At 42.3% G+C, this 15,241-nt stretch overlaps 1 protein-coding gene across 1 annotated transcript in view; it reads right to left on the reverse strand.

Moving 5' to 3' along the window:
- The window catches only part of ZFYVE9 (zinc finger FYVE-type containing 9), a 56,530-nt gene extending 44,091 nt beyond the window's left edge, over positions 1-12,439 (reverse strand). The window contains exon 1 of the mRNA XM_021529383.3: positions 12,297-12,439. The gene's annotated coding sequence lies outside the window, so the exon portion shown is untranslated. The remainder of the gene's footprint in view (positions 1-12,296) is intronic.
- Between the last annotated feature and the right edge of the window lie 2,802 nt (positions 12,440-15,241).

Consider the following 15,241-nt stretch of genomic DNA (forward strand, 5'->3'; position numbering starts at 1 on the left):
GATCCAACTCTTAACTACACTACAGATCCTCTATAATGTGCTACCAGGGAGGAGATGTCTTTGAGTAGGCAGGGAGACTTTTGCAGCCATTTTAAGGCACTTTATTATTATTATGATTATTTATTATATTATTTATTATATTATTATTATGATTAGTTGAACTAGGCATTATCTTAAATGCAAATCCAGATTTCAACATTGGTATCTTCACTTCCTACCTTGTCTACACTCTGCAAGTATCAGATGGGAGATTCAGAGACTACAGACAAGGGATTTGTTCAGGCCTCAACTCTGCAAGAAAATACAAATTACAACAAGGAATACCATAGCAGGGGGCTACATGAACAGGAAATCAGTGTACTTAAAAAGGGGGGAGATAGGTAGAAAGTTTCAGGACACACGTCAGTAATGTAAAATTAATTATTTTATCTGACCAATCAGTCTGGAAGCTAAACTTTCACAAATGGAAAAGGGGGTTCTTCACTCAAGTAATGTAATGCTTGGAACAGTGGTGGTTTACCACATGCCCAACATTTTTGTCCCCAGACATGGAGTTCTTTCTACCTAGCAGGTGCCAAATGAAGGGAAGGGCAGGTGTTACAAAGCATTTGTGACACAGCAGCAGCAATATCTGCCACACAGCTCAAAATGCCTGCAATGGCAAGGACTTCAGATTAGACCCCAAATTAAGCATTCCAAAATTAAGTGTTCTATTAATAAATTAAAACAGTAGTCATTCAATGCAGTCAGAAAAAAAAAAAATATTTACAGAATTCTAAGTAATTAAAGAAAACTCAGCAAATTATGCAGATTTTTTATAAAATACATGCTGTATACCACAATTCAGATTAGAAAAATCCAATTAAAACTCACCATAAATCCATTTAGTAATACAGCAGCAAAAATGAAATGCAACAAATACAAAGAAGATACAGTCACTGATAATTCTTTCCCTGCACCAAAAGCTCAAGATGACCAAGCATCCTTCAGCTTTACTTTCCATAATTTGCTGATGTCCCTACTACTCAACATAAATGCACCCAAGAGCAGGCTGGGGCATAGCAGGCTATTTCTGTGTAATACAACACTTTGTACCAGCTCACTACCCATGAATGCTGATGAAAGATAAACTATTGCAATGTTGCATTGCATTGTCTTTTTTTCCAATCAACCGAACAAACAGAAGTGGACAATGCTTAAAAGCAGAACAGTCTCTCTAATTATTTCACCTATATTTGCATCTTTTCCCTTGACTCTCCCCCATGCCATTTTAAAGCCATTATTTCCACTTTTGTCTCCAGCCAAGTTTCCATAAGGAGACATTCACACATGCCTGAGCAGTAGTAAGGCAGTCAAAAGAGCAGCAACTTCAAAGCAGCATTATAGGAAGTATCACAGTCCAAAGTAGCAGGGAGACAAGAACAACTACAGCAGCATTATCAACCTTTGTGCTCCAGAAAATAAAAGCAGCTCATCTGAAAAGGACACCTGCTTTATAACCATTTACAGTAGAAATAAAATTCCATTTCCTACCCTTTTTCACTATTTCAAGGAGAAACAATTGATTTGTTTTCCTGACATGAACCCCAGCCCTGCCAAGCAGCCCCAGCCCACTGCAGAGGCCTCAGCACCTGGAGACAGGAACCAGCTCCTGCTTATGTAACTGCCTCTGATGCCTGGAAAAGGATCCATCCCTGCTCTGGGGAAGAACAAATAGATAGGTTTACACCACAGTGCTGCCTTCCACGCAAGTTTTTCCAGAGGAATACAGCTGGGAAAAAAAAAAAAAAAAAAAAAAAAAAAAAAAAAAAAAAAAAAAAAAAAAAAAGGGACAAATCCTTTCCTGAGCTTACTCATATGCTCGTAGAGGTCACTTCAAAATGCGGTGGTTTATGTAGCTAATGTTTTGTAACATTTTCTTTCATGCAACTTCCAAGGTTAAAATACTGTAAATCACAAAAAGCTAATGCACAGCGCATTAAACATAAATTTAATATGAAATCATGTTCCTTAATTTGTGCATGGGTTCCAAGTAATGTCATCAATATAACAACATAGTTATTTTTAAAAATTAATCAATTTAACATTCTGGTCTGAAGCTGTTATTTATCTTTATTCAAACACAAACTAAAGTAAACATATAGAACAAGTAGGTTTATGGGATCATTTTTGTGTTTCAGTATTTGAGAAGGTTTTGACTCTGATGTTTAGTACATCTGAAAAATAAAATTATTTAAAGCTGCACACTCTATCCCAGAGTGGATTAATCCTGTATTCTAATACTTTATGAATTTTTCTTCTTTCCAGTGTAGTGTAGAAACAAGAATGAAATCCAAATAGACTCAACATTATTTCAAATCTTTCTTAGATTTGAGCAATAAAGGAAGAACCAACTGAGGTCCCCTAGAATCTCTAAAAGCCTACAACTCCTGAGGAACTGTCCTTTTTTATAAAGCTCATGTGGGACTGACACTTGCAAGTGCCAGTGAGCAAAAGCTGATAATAAAAGCCAGATTTGCCACACAACCAGAATGGGACAGACCAAAAGGACAATGGGCAAGAAGGGAAACTGCTTTGCTACAATTTACCAGCCCATCAATTTCGAGTTGTATCCGTCGGGGACAGAAGCTGCTGGAAGCAACACAATTTATACATTCAGCTGTTCTTTGGAGAATGGACCATCCGAACAGGCAAAAACTCTGAAAGACCACTAGAAAGCAGTCAGGCTCCTAGTAACACCACCTTTATCAACAGGCTTCATTTCCTCCACTCCTGTGGTCATCTCTGCTCATCTGATAACTGTGCCACACAAAAGTGTTCTAAATTTGGACATAACTTTTAAAGAATTATAATTATAGACATCAAATGGTTACCATTTATCAAATTCTATACTATGCAAAGCTGGATTACCATACAACCCTGAAATAAATAGACTTTTATCTCATACTCTTTTTGCCCTGAAATTATCTCTAAGTAGGTAACTTAATTCCCATTTTCTGTAGACTTTTATATTCATATCACACCAAACACATTATAAAACACTGTTGTCAAGTGTAGCAAAGCTCCCTCCCACGTTTGTGATCATGATCTAACTAACATCACTGCTGATGCTCACAGTGCATTATGTCTTAAGTCATCTGTAACTAGTAACTCATTCGAGACGACTCAATAATCCATGGCAACAGTGCGTACTGAAACTGCTATTTCTGAGCACCTCATCTCTGCTCAGGGCCATTAACATGCTTGTAACAGTGCTGAAAGGACTAAGCACTAACCACCAGAAGCACTAACCACCAGAAGCAGTAACTTGCATTTAGGTGCACTGTAAAGCTTTTTCTTTTCACTAAAAAGAATACACTGTACCACTGAGGCAATTCGGGACATCTACCTAAAATTTATGCTGGGCTCCATGAAGCTTTAGTTATAATACTATGTAGCCGTAATTCTGTATCTCTGTTAGCAGGCACAGGAAATATAAAGACTTAACAGACAAAACCCAAAAACATTTGAAAGGCTTCCTTATTAATGAGTTATGAGTATTAATACAGTTATCAGAAATCTTACAGAGCTGTAGGAACTCCAAATTCTTCTAAACTCAGATGCAACATTTCTCAGATAGATCAAAACTGAGAAACCTCTGCCACTTCTTCTGTCCACTGATGGGGTGGGTGGTTGATTCAGCTCAGCCATGGATCTTCACCACTTTACCCTTCCTGTCCTGTTTTCTTCATTTGGAGGGCTCCTTTTCCCCTCTCACATTCCTTCCCCATTCACTTCTTCCTGCATCCGTTTGTCTTTTCCCTACCCAAGCTTTCTTCTTTCTCTGACAAAAAAACCCCAAAAGCATAAGAAACCTCATGTTCCAACATTACTGTTCATTACTGACATAAACATACTAGTAAACAACCTTACTAACCACATGAGATTAAGAACAATGGGAGCAAACCCAACAGCAACGGAGGTTCATCCACTCTGCAAACAGAAGTGGAAGTCTTTAGAGGGCTGACCATCAAAAAAGAAAAAAAAAGTACACGTGGCTAAAATAACAGCCATATCCTAAGACACTGTCCTAACTGCCAACCTGCCTCCTACCCCTCCTCATCATTACTGACAATTGTTAAGCTCCTTCACAAATTCATTTACACCCCCAATCTTGTGGCCTGAAATGCATTTTGTGACACATACACATAGTGGGTACTCAGCATCCAGGACCACTTCCCTCAAGTATCTCGGTATTTGAAATCTCTAGTCAAAATAAGTTTTATTAACTACATAGGAGGCGCTATTGCATGTTTCCTCAAAGTAGAAGGTACAATTACATTTAATAGCCATGTTACAATTACATTAAAAGCTTTCATTTCACAGAAATGAAGCTTAATGAAAAAAAAATATATAGCCACAAGGGGTATTATAGGAAATTAATAAGGGAACAAAACCACCACATATGCATCTACCTATTGTCCGTGAGTCTCAAGAAACAATTTCTAATTGGCATAATAATAAATCTACATGAGCATTCAAAAAGAAAGTCTATGAGCAAATTCCAGAGATGGGTTAAAATGCATTTTACAAATTACTTGTTAAGTGAAACCAAGGTAAATACAATATAGAAGCTATTAAGCCAGTATACCAATACAATTACTTGAAAGCAGAAAAGCACACAGGTGGACTGATGCTTAAGCAATAACCTTTTAAAGTTACATTTATAAAAGAGTCAAGAAAGAGCTGTGAAACCCATGAAATATGCTGGGGCTTTGTGCAGCCTTCATTATTTCTACAAAAACACAGTATGAAATTACTACAATCAATGCAATTTCGTGTTTCAGCTAAGAGGCTGTTTCAATATATATGCTATTTAAAGTAATCTGTTAATAATATAACCTAAGAAGTGGGCTTTCCATGTACTTTCAAGTTCACCAAATAAGAGACCATTAAAACATTCATTTTGAATTAACTAACACAGCATTTACAATGTACCTTTGTAACACATTGACAACCAATATGTTCTGCTGGACTGTCAGTGTGGCTGGGCCAACAAAAACAGCAGCTTTACACTGGATATAGCCCAAAAAGGGTGTAAATAAGAAATACCTGCCCCTTTCTCTACCAAACACAAGCCTCAGAAGCAAGCTATTTCCAAGCCATAGCATCACAGGAGAATGTGCAATTTCAAAGGCTGGGAGGATAAATGAAAAAAAAAAAAAATCACAAAGAGGGAACCTTCCTCTTATGTTATCTCAATTCATATTAAATGTTCATATATTTGCATTACAGTGCAGATAGGGAATAAAAAAATTACATTGGCATGACTGGCTGGGTATATTTTAACCATGTAGCTTTTTTGTCTCCTCCAGTCTACAAAGAAAGCTCAGTATTCAGAGCCTCAGTAATATGAACAGGAGGATTTACATATTTGGTTTAGTGTTCAGATGCTGCCACTTTTCAAGTGTTGTATCTTTAATCCAATCTCCTATAGAAATTAAGATTATGGGATTATATTCTTATTTACTATTCTTTATGCTCTTACGCTCATTTATATATCTGTCATGAAAATGAGTATCTACAGTGTAAAAACAAATCCAAGTGACTGCCCTCCAAGGGAAAAGCAAGCTGCTCTGTGTATTTTGGCAGCAACCTGCTGGGCAATCAATACCCACACAGCTCTGGAAAAAATCCCCAGAATTATGGTGTTATGTGAGAAAGATGGGATTAATGCACAGAGGGAAGGAAGGGAAGAGATACTTTGGGGCAAAAAGGATTTACATCTACAGAAAAACAAGATTCTTTCATTCCACAGATGGTGGAACAAAATGCTTACTAATATAGTATCTCCAAGGACTTGGATACATATAATATCAGATAAGATTTACACTGTAATAAACTCATTCAACACATCTTCCTACTTGAAACAAAACATACTTCTCTCCATCTCCAGATCATGGAATAAATTCCCTGCTACGTACAAAATCTTTCACAGAATCTAAAGAATTACGGGTGGAAAATGAGTCACAGCCATCAGAAACAGATCTAGAACAGAATCCCAGTATTTCAGCTCCTTATTACTGGTTCCAGCACACTGCACTGACTCAATGCAAGAACCACTGAACTCTTTAGAACACCAGGTTTATCAAGCCCAGTTCTTTGTCCTCAGTATTGGACGATGTCATCAAGCTCCTTGATGTGATGCACTAAAAAGACAGATCAGCACTACCCCTACTCAGGAATTGCTGGGAGTAGTACACAAGATAAACTTCTCTCTTTCATATCACATTATTTAAGAACCACCAGCACATTATCCACCTCTGCCTTTGCTTCTCTACAACACCTGCAGAAAAACCAAATGTGCACCTCTTCACTCAGCACACTTCCCAACCTGGCAGAGAAACAAGATTCATTTCATTTTGTTTAAATTGATATGCAAAGCTCAGAGCTGCAGAACTTGAAGTGGGAATACAAATTTAATTCTGCCAGGCACCTTCAGCAGATAACTGGGGCAGGGTTTACTTTCACCCCCACGCTCATCACCACAGTGCACCTCAGAGATACTCATGTGTGGCACACCCAAGATCAGAATGAGGTCTGTGCACCACACAGACCAGAGGAATCTACATCCTCAGAAACCAGGACTCATATTTTACTATTACTGACACCAGTCTTCAACTTTCTTCTTAAAATCCAACAGTTCAAAATGAGAGGAAAAGAAATTGAAGCTGTTGAAGAAGAAAACTAAGCAGATGAAAACAGTTTCATTGACTGGGTTAAAAGAAATGCAAGAGAAGCATGGTAAATATCTGAAAAACAAAAAACTCACAAATCTGAAAATACCTACAATTTTTGTGATGTAGTATCTTACAAACTTCCAATTATCTGACTGGCCAACTAGTTAAGCAATAAATTGTATGCATATTCATATGATTTTCCAATTCTTCTTGAATTTATAGTAACTACATACACCATAAAATCATAGTTTCACATGGCTTGGCTTTTATTTTAGTGTTCTTAAGTCAATCTTCTAGTTCACACTTGGAGTGCAAACAGCTAAGACAACATGTACACAGAGTTCAAGGCAGAGTTTTGACACAACAAAACTGAACCTGGAAACAAGAAAAGCTCCTGTAATAGTCAGTGTCATTCACAGATAAAGAAGGTATTATGCGATTTAGAAAGCTCTTTGATCTTCTTCTTCCACTGAATATTTACCAACTTCTTTTAAGTGCATCACACTACTTTTTGGAGAAAAGTACCAGTGTATGTTCTTCCATTGATAATCTGCTATGAATCTACTGAAGTATTTCACCCGTATTACTTCCCTAAATAAAATTTTAAACTTGGAGTGAAATAGAAATGTACCTAAAACGTGTATAAAGTTTGAGTTTGATTATTTATTTAAAAGGCTTCAGTATATTGTCAAAGTAAATAAAAAATTTCCAATTACAGTGTTTTTTTAAAACTGCAAGAAGCCAGAAAGCTGTTAAGTACTACTAGAGCAGCTAGAGCTCTTCTGTAATTGATAGAGCACACATGAATCTCTGACTCAAGTATGGCCTAATTTCAATTTATCACCTGATAGCAAATGTCCTCTGGATTCTTTGTACGCTGGCAAGAGGAATGACAAGTTCCTCCCAGCTACCATTTTACTAACAAAAAAAGAGCCTCTTCTGCAAAACTGTAGTAGAAGTACTCAAGAAGGAAAATTCTGAAACAGTACCAGTCAGCATGGTAATAATTTGGTATAAAGCATGTCTTTCCTAGCTCTTAACTGAACAAGGGATCTTCTCAGCTCAAGCAAAGAAAAGCACAAAACACTTCAAGCCTCTTTGATCGTCCCTAATTTCTCTAATGAAGAATAGCTGAGAAACAGCCCTAAAATAGTTATCAAACTGAATTCTACAACATTTTCACACATAGAAAATAGCAGAGGAAGAAACACACCTAGCTTTGTACATATTAGGCTTTAGTGCTTTTTTGTAACTACTGCAAACATCAGTTCAGCTCAAGTCAGGCCAAAAACCAGAAGACACCAGCAAAGGCACATTTACTGCACTGCTTTACATACAAAACCATCCCCTACACAGCGTCCAGCAGCACTGCCTAAAGCACCAGCTGATGCCTCAAGTCTCCATGGGAAATCTTCCCACCTTTGTCACTATGCTGGAACCAAATTGCAACAGAAACTCAGCAAAACAGTGTTTTAAAAAATTGCTAAGCCAATACCATTTCCAAATGTGAAGCCCTACTCAACTTCACTATGCCATCAAGCTCTTAAAAACAAAAGTTCATCAAGCTTCTTGTGGATATTAAAAGGAGGGGGAAGAACTATAGGAAACAAGCAGCATGCAGTAAAATTCTTGACAGACAAACCTAGAAAATCCTAGCAGAGCTTACTGGAATGCTTCTGGACCTTCAGGGTGTTCCCTTAAACAAGTGACACTACTGATACCCCACTGATTCCTAGATAAGTTTGTAACTTCAGTTGGCATCAAAATATCAGAGGTACAGTATTAGCAATATTAACACATATAGCAAGCAAGACAGATATTTATATATCCTATATACAACATAGAGACAAAATATAGAGGGGTATAGCTACTAGCATTACCTGCAAATAACTCCATATGAAAGTTGATAATATCTACTCAAGAAACATAGAGACACTGGGGACAAAACGTGTGAAAAGTTCTATACATCAACACCAAAACTTCAAAGCATAACATATGGTCACACTGCCACATATTGACATTTCCAAATGATCAAATTTCAAGTGAAAACAAAACAATGTTGAAGTTTCCTAAAGCTCTCTTTTTCCCAGCCTTCATAACTAACACAACTACTCCCTTAGTTTATCCTCAGACTGAAGATCTCACACAAGCTCTTCAGAGAGCACTCCAGCTCCACACTTCTAAAACACAGAAGATCTACAGGCTGTAACTCCACACCTGTTTTTCACTTAGGTTATCACCTCTTTTTTTTTTTTTTTTTTTTTTTTTGCCTTCTTTTTTTTTACTGTAACAGAACTATGCACATCTCAGCTGACTGGACTTGCTGCTCTACATCCCCTCTCCCTTGAGCAGATCTGGAAGAAAGAATATGGAAGGAAAAACTGACCCTCTGTTCATACCCTGAAGTTCCTGGCCATGCATTCTTGCCTTCAACTATGTTTTTTTAATTAATTAGATTTCTCTAGTAACTACCTTTAAAATAGTTTAAGTGACACTTTATGGATTTCCTCTGTCACTCACGTTAAGCCTATTTGATGCTGATGTACTACTTGGAAGGCTGAAAAAGAAGTACCAATATTAGCCATCTCTGCTTGTCTCTTGCAGCAATACAGCAGTAATATAATTACTGATGCAATAATCCAGTAATAAGCCAGACTGGAATTATTCAGTGAAAGAATGCATATAAGCTCACCTTAAAAGTATTTTTCCTATTCTACCTACCTGCTATGGCAACCTGAATAGCAGCTGAAGTGAAACTCAGCCAAACAAATAGGAAGTAGGAAGATACTTTACTTGTATGTAAAAATAAAATTATTTATAGAGATAAGACAAATAATTCCTCTTTACATATAAATTATATTTGTGTACATTATGACAAAGGTCATTTACTTTTATCACACTGATTTTTCAGTGTGCAATTTTTTTGATAACTATATAGAATGTTTTGCTCTAGTCATTAGTCCAAAAAGTTGTATCAATACATATCCTGAATTCGGTTTTCCTCAATTCCAATTCAAGTAGAAACTACTATGTATATTTTATATCACCCTATCCATCTGCATTAACCTACAATTTTCACAGGCTTGCAAGATATAGCCAACACTCCTAGCTAACACAGAAGTGAAAGCTGTCTCTATCAGCTAAAACTCAATACTTTCAGTTACTTTCAGCTATTTACTTTTGACTTTCTACTGTTTATCAATGCAAAGTTTTGTCAACCTGTACCATTATACTTTTCTCAATGCTTTAGAGAAACAACAGGAGGGAAAACCAAGCATATTAGTTCACTTTTCTGTCCATATAAAAGTCCAAGTCTCCTAAAGAATCACAAATAGAACCATAAACAGGCCACCCTTCAATTTATTTAATCTCAGTCACATTACAAAAATAAACATTAGCCTTTATATAACACTTTCAAAGAAGCCTATGAATGTACTGACATCTTACAACAGTGTTCTGGAAAAGATCACAGATTCATCAGCACACAGACAAACTGTGCACTGAAACATTCCTCAACTGATTTTCCATTAAGAAAAATCAGTTTTATTGGGAAGATTCTCAGCTCAGTATATAGAAAAGGTTTTTCTGATCGACAAAACATCAACACACAACTTCTTCTCCAAACCTCTTTTTGGTCAACTTGTATTCAGAGGTCCACTCTAATCCTTTAGCAAAATAATTTCTAGGTAATTTTCTATAGATAGCCTGTAAACCGAAAAATAAGCAAGCTGTTTTCTGCCAAAGCTGGCACAGCAAGTGGACAGACTACAACAGACATTAAAAGCTTATCATTCTTTGGCCACAAGTTTTAATACTGCATCTTTGTTCAGTCTCTACCTTTGTTCCCTGAGACAATCACAGCCAGACTTTATGCCAAGCTAAAAAAACTGTATTTCATCTCAGCCTTAGCCCCAGGCCTCAGATCCTGAAATGAGTGTGTGTTTGAAAGTATTTAATCCCCAGCCTCGTAACTGACTCAAAGCTAACACACAAAAATAACACCCAATATCAGGAGTCAGCATGGCAGTTTTGGGGTGGGTTTCTTCCTTTTTCACACACTAAAGGAGGCACCATAAAGCAATGCAAATAAATCACAGTGTGTCAGAACATGGCAACTTGTTCAGGGCTGATCAGGGCTTCAATTAGAGGGGGAGGCTTGTTTGAAATTTTAGACCCTTCTTCAGCTTCCATTTCAGATTCCCCAAACCTCTGAAGAGATTTTTAAATTTGTCTCTCTTGGGTCAAGGAGACTGATCTTCTCATTTTGCATCACATGCCGTAACTTTATAAAAAGCACACAGAAGGTTCAGGCAGTAACAAAGGATTTGGATGTTTCAGCCACTGAAGGTGTATCTAAAATCTGAGTTTGTTCCATGCAATCAAAAATTATTTGCTAATAGAAGTTAATCACAATGTTTTAAAGCCTTGCCTAGTCAGTTAAATGCTGCCCAAAGAAAAGAAAGGCTTTTATTCAGGTAGACCATCTTTTTCATTATTACTATTTTATTTGTTTTTACACGGTTCCTTCCAGGTTTGAGTTCAGTCTGGACCCAAAAACTGAAGAGAGGGTTATTCAGAAATTCTAATCTGAGACACTTAATAGAAGATTGATGAAACTCAGTTAACTTTTAATATCTGAACGGAATGAAAATATGTGTAAAAATGCCACCCTCTGAAAAACCTCTGTCATAAAATAATAAGGAACATCCTGTCTATAAATAAAGAAGATCGTTTACAAGAAAACATAAAGTCTAACAATTTCTATCTGCTACTTGCTTCTCTATCTGGTTAAGAAGATAAAAACATTTATTGAGCCACACTCTGCCACAGGCACATATTTAGCCATAACATTTATGAGCAAGAAACGAGCCTACCTCTGCAAAAAGTCTGACATGCCAAGAGTGCCAGTTATTCTTAGAGTGAGACATGACCACAATTTCACGTAATTAGAGATGTTATAAAACGCATCCCGCCCGCTCTCCCCATCCCCCTCCACCACTACCACCATTGCAGGAGTGACTTGTTACACATCGCGATGAGCAAGTAACATTCCCTGCCCGGGGAGAGAGCGGAGATCAGGCCATAAAAAGGGCACGAGATGCAAACAGGGATCCTCCCCTGCCCGGGCCGGCAGCCGCGGCTGCCCGGGCACAACCTCGCCCTGCCCCGCGCCGGCACCCGAGGCGTCCCGGGGGGAGCAGCAGCTCCTTCCCCATCCCCGGGATCGCCGGCGCGGGGAGAAAGGTGCCCCGGGCGAGCGGGTCGCCAAGTCCGGACGCCCGGGGACGGAGGGGGAACGGCGGGGAGAGGGCTCGAAGGACCACGGCGGCCGCCGGGGAGGGCTGGGGGGCGACCGCTGCCTTCCCCTTGGTGGCGTGCCGAGGACGAGGGTGGCGGGGCAGGGGGCGCCCGGAGCCGGCAGGCCCAGGGCGCTGTCGGCGATACGGCGGCTCCACCGATGCGCCGGAGCCCTCCCCGCCCGCCCGCGGGGCCTCGCTGCGGGCGGCGGGGGCCTGGGGAGCGGGGTACCCCGGCCTCCCGGGCCCGCGGGAGACGCGCCGGACGCCGCTCACTCACCTCGAGAGGCAGCAGGCGCCGCCGGGTCTGCATGGCGAGGGGGATCTCCCGGGTCCGCCCGGGAGCGCTGGGGGCCGGCGCGCCCTCGCCGCCGCCAGCCGGGCTCGCTCGCTGCCTCCGCGGCCAAGGCCGCCGCAGCGCCCGGCAGCAGCGCCCCCTGCCCGGGCCCGGCGGCAGCGCACGGCACTGCGGCACCGCCGGGGAGGCGGCGCGCAGCGGCCGCGCCCCCGCCCCGCGCCGCGGGGTCCGCGCCCGCACCTCCGCACCGGGCCCGAGGTCCTCACCGGCACCCCCGCAGCGGCCGGACAGCGGGAGCAGCCGCCCGCTCTGTCCCCGCGGGGACTCGCCGAGGCCGCGGCTTCCGCAGACACACAGCCACACACACACGCACAGAGGCCGAGGCGGCACCGGGCACCCACCGCCGCTACCGGGCGCTGCCGGTGCCCTGCGGCCGAGGGACCGAGGGACGCGCCTCCGGGCAGCCGCTGCAATGTGTGTAGTGTGATCGCTCCACGAAACCTGGTCAGAAGAACTCGCAGCTGGGAGCCGAACATGTGTTATTTCGCCATTTCATGTTGAGTGTCTCCACAATCGGAGAGGGACACCATCCTGCGGGACGCCCTCGGCTGCCCCGAGAGGTGCGAGGCCCGGAGCCGTCCGCTGGCAGACACGTTCAGTCCTTAGCAGAGAGGCTTCCAGAAATTAAAAAATAAAAATAAAATAAAATAAAATAAAAATATAAACACAACAAATTAAAAAAGAAAGAAAAAAAAACAAAAACAACCAACCGCACAACAACCAACAACCCCGCTCGCTCCCCACAGGAGCCGCGATAGCGAGCCGACAGTGCCAAAGCGTGACACTGCGCCCGGAGTCTCGCCCGTTCTCTCTCCAACAGGAGGCGGCCGCCCATGCCGGCAGCGGGACTCTTCGCTGCTGCGGGCGCTCGGAACTCCAGGAAATGTCACTCCCCGGGCTGCGGGCCGGCACCGGGCTGCGGAGCGGCGCCGGGCTGCGGAGCGGCGCCGGGCTGCGGAGCGGCGCCGGGCTGCGGGCCGGCTCCGGGCTGCGGGCCGGCTCCGGGCTGCGGAGCGGCGCCGGGCTGCGGAGCGGCGCCGGGCTGCGGAGCGGCTCCGGGCTGCGGGCCGGCTCCGGGCTGCGGAGCGGCGCCGGGCTGCGGAGCGGCACAACGCGCCCTCGCCGCCGCCTCAGCCTCAGCCGGGCGAGCGAGCGCCCAGCGCCTCACGAACCCTCGCCCCTCGCCTCAGGAACCCCTCATCGCCCTCCTCAGGAAGCCCTCACCTCAGGAACACCCCACCCCTCGCCTCAGGAAACCATCGCCTCGGTTCCCCCTCAGGAAAGGTTCGCTTGGTGCCAGGGGAATGGGAAGGAGTCGCTGTCCCCTCACCTTTGTGCAGGTCCGTGATCCCCCGGCTGCAGCAGTGCCATGTCAGCCCAGGAAGGAGGGAAAGGTGAGTGTGCTGGCTGCTAATGCAGTTGCAGGGCCATTCCCTCTTCTTCACACTTACAGGAAGCCCATCACTTTCCAGCAGGTTGGGCTTCTCCATAAACTTGCCACATATGTCAGTGAATTCAGTGTAATGAGCCCCGGTGATAAAAACTAGGCCTCCTTGCTCCAAGATCATCAGCCCATCCTGCTTGAAATGAAAGGGAGGCACTTAATGTTTATTCATTGATTCTGGTGGAGCTATGTGCTTTTCAAGCGAAAAATATGAGATACTCCCAATCAACTGAATCATCAATCCATGGGCAAATAGCTGAGGAGATAAAAAATGCTCATCCATCATAGCTGGAAGTAGCATGTTAATGGAGATGGAATTTATTTACTCCCATAAAGCATTCCTGGTTAACCCCAACTTGCTATCTCTTTAGCAATTAGTGTTGTCATGCTTGTGAAGCACAGATGAGGGGTTCAGATTGGTGCAATACACAATTACTGTCCTCAAAATGGTTCTCATGAAGCACCTCAGACTGATAAACATACAATATGCCTGACAAAAAAAGGGAAATTAATTAAAGAGTGAGTGGCATAACACTCCATAACCTCTGGCCAAATGCATGCAAGTGCATAGCTTTGCCATCTGTGATATACCTCACGGAGGCATATTGCTACCATAATTTTTTTCTGCTTTTATTCCTCTGGATACAGCCATTTACTGGGATATCTTCTCACCAAAAACAGAGAGGTTTTTCCTGAAGGGTATTATAACTGGCTGTTTTGCAAGAAGGCAAAGCATGAAAGCATGCAAAACAGGAATAATTTCTGTGAGTTAAGGTGATGGTCTCATTCCCCATTCCCCCTGGGTAGCTTGGATGCCTCATGACTTGTTCCTAATGAAGATGTATCTAGAGAAGCAGCAAACTCCACAAACTCCAGGAGCTGCTCCAGGCAGTTGTGGTGCCAGACACCTGAGCTTAGAGCAGGGAAATTGCCCATCCTGTGTTCTCAATGTGCTCCCTCTGCTAGAAGAAGAAACATTTCAATATTGATAGTGAGAAACACTGTGAACAAACCAAAGGAATAATTTTAATCCCAAGCCACAGCAAGGCTGTAAGACCATGGACCATGACCTTTCACTTGGCACAAGAGTCCGAGTTACAAACTCTCCAAAATGGATCTGCAGCTCTTCCATGTCTGTGGGCCTCCACAGCACTGTCATAAGAAATGGTGCCTGATACTATCCCACGGGACACCTTACTATTGAGCTTGCCACCTCTTTTCCCAAGTATTTTTCCCAGCTCTTTATGAGAAAGGCATAAAGGAGAGAAGAGGATACTCCAATTTGCAAAAGGCAGGGGATGGGAAAGGGGGAAAGAGGTCCACACTTAGAAAGGTGAAGGGAACCTCTGAGGTGCCCTGGTTGCAGGGAGTAGCACAGAGTTACAGGGTCAATACAAAGATGTATGTAACAATGTGTGTACTC

The sequence above is a fragment of the Lonchura striata genome, chromosome 8, assembly GCF_050655825.1.
Source record: "Lonchura striata isolate lonStrDom1 chromosome 8, ASM5065582v1, whole genome shotgun sequence".
In the NCBI taxonomy this organism is placed as follows: Eukaryota; Metazoa; Chordata; class Aves; order Passeriformes; family Estrildidae; genus Lonchura; species Lonchura striata.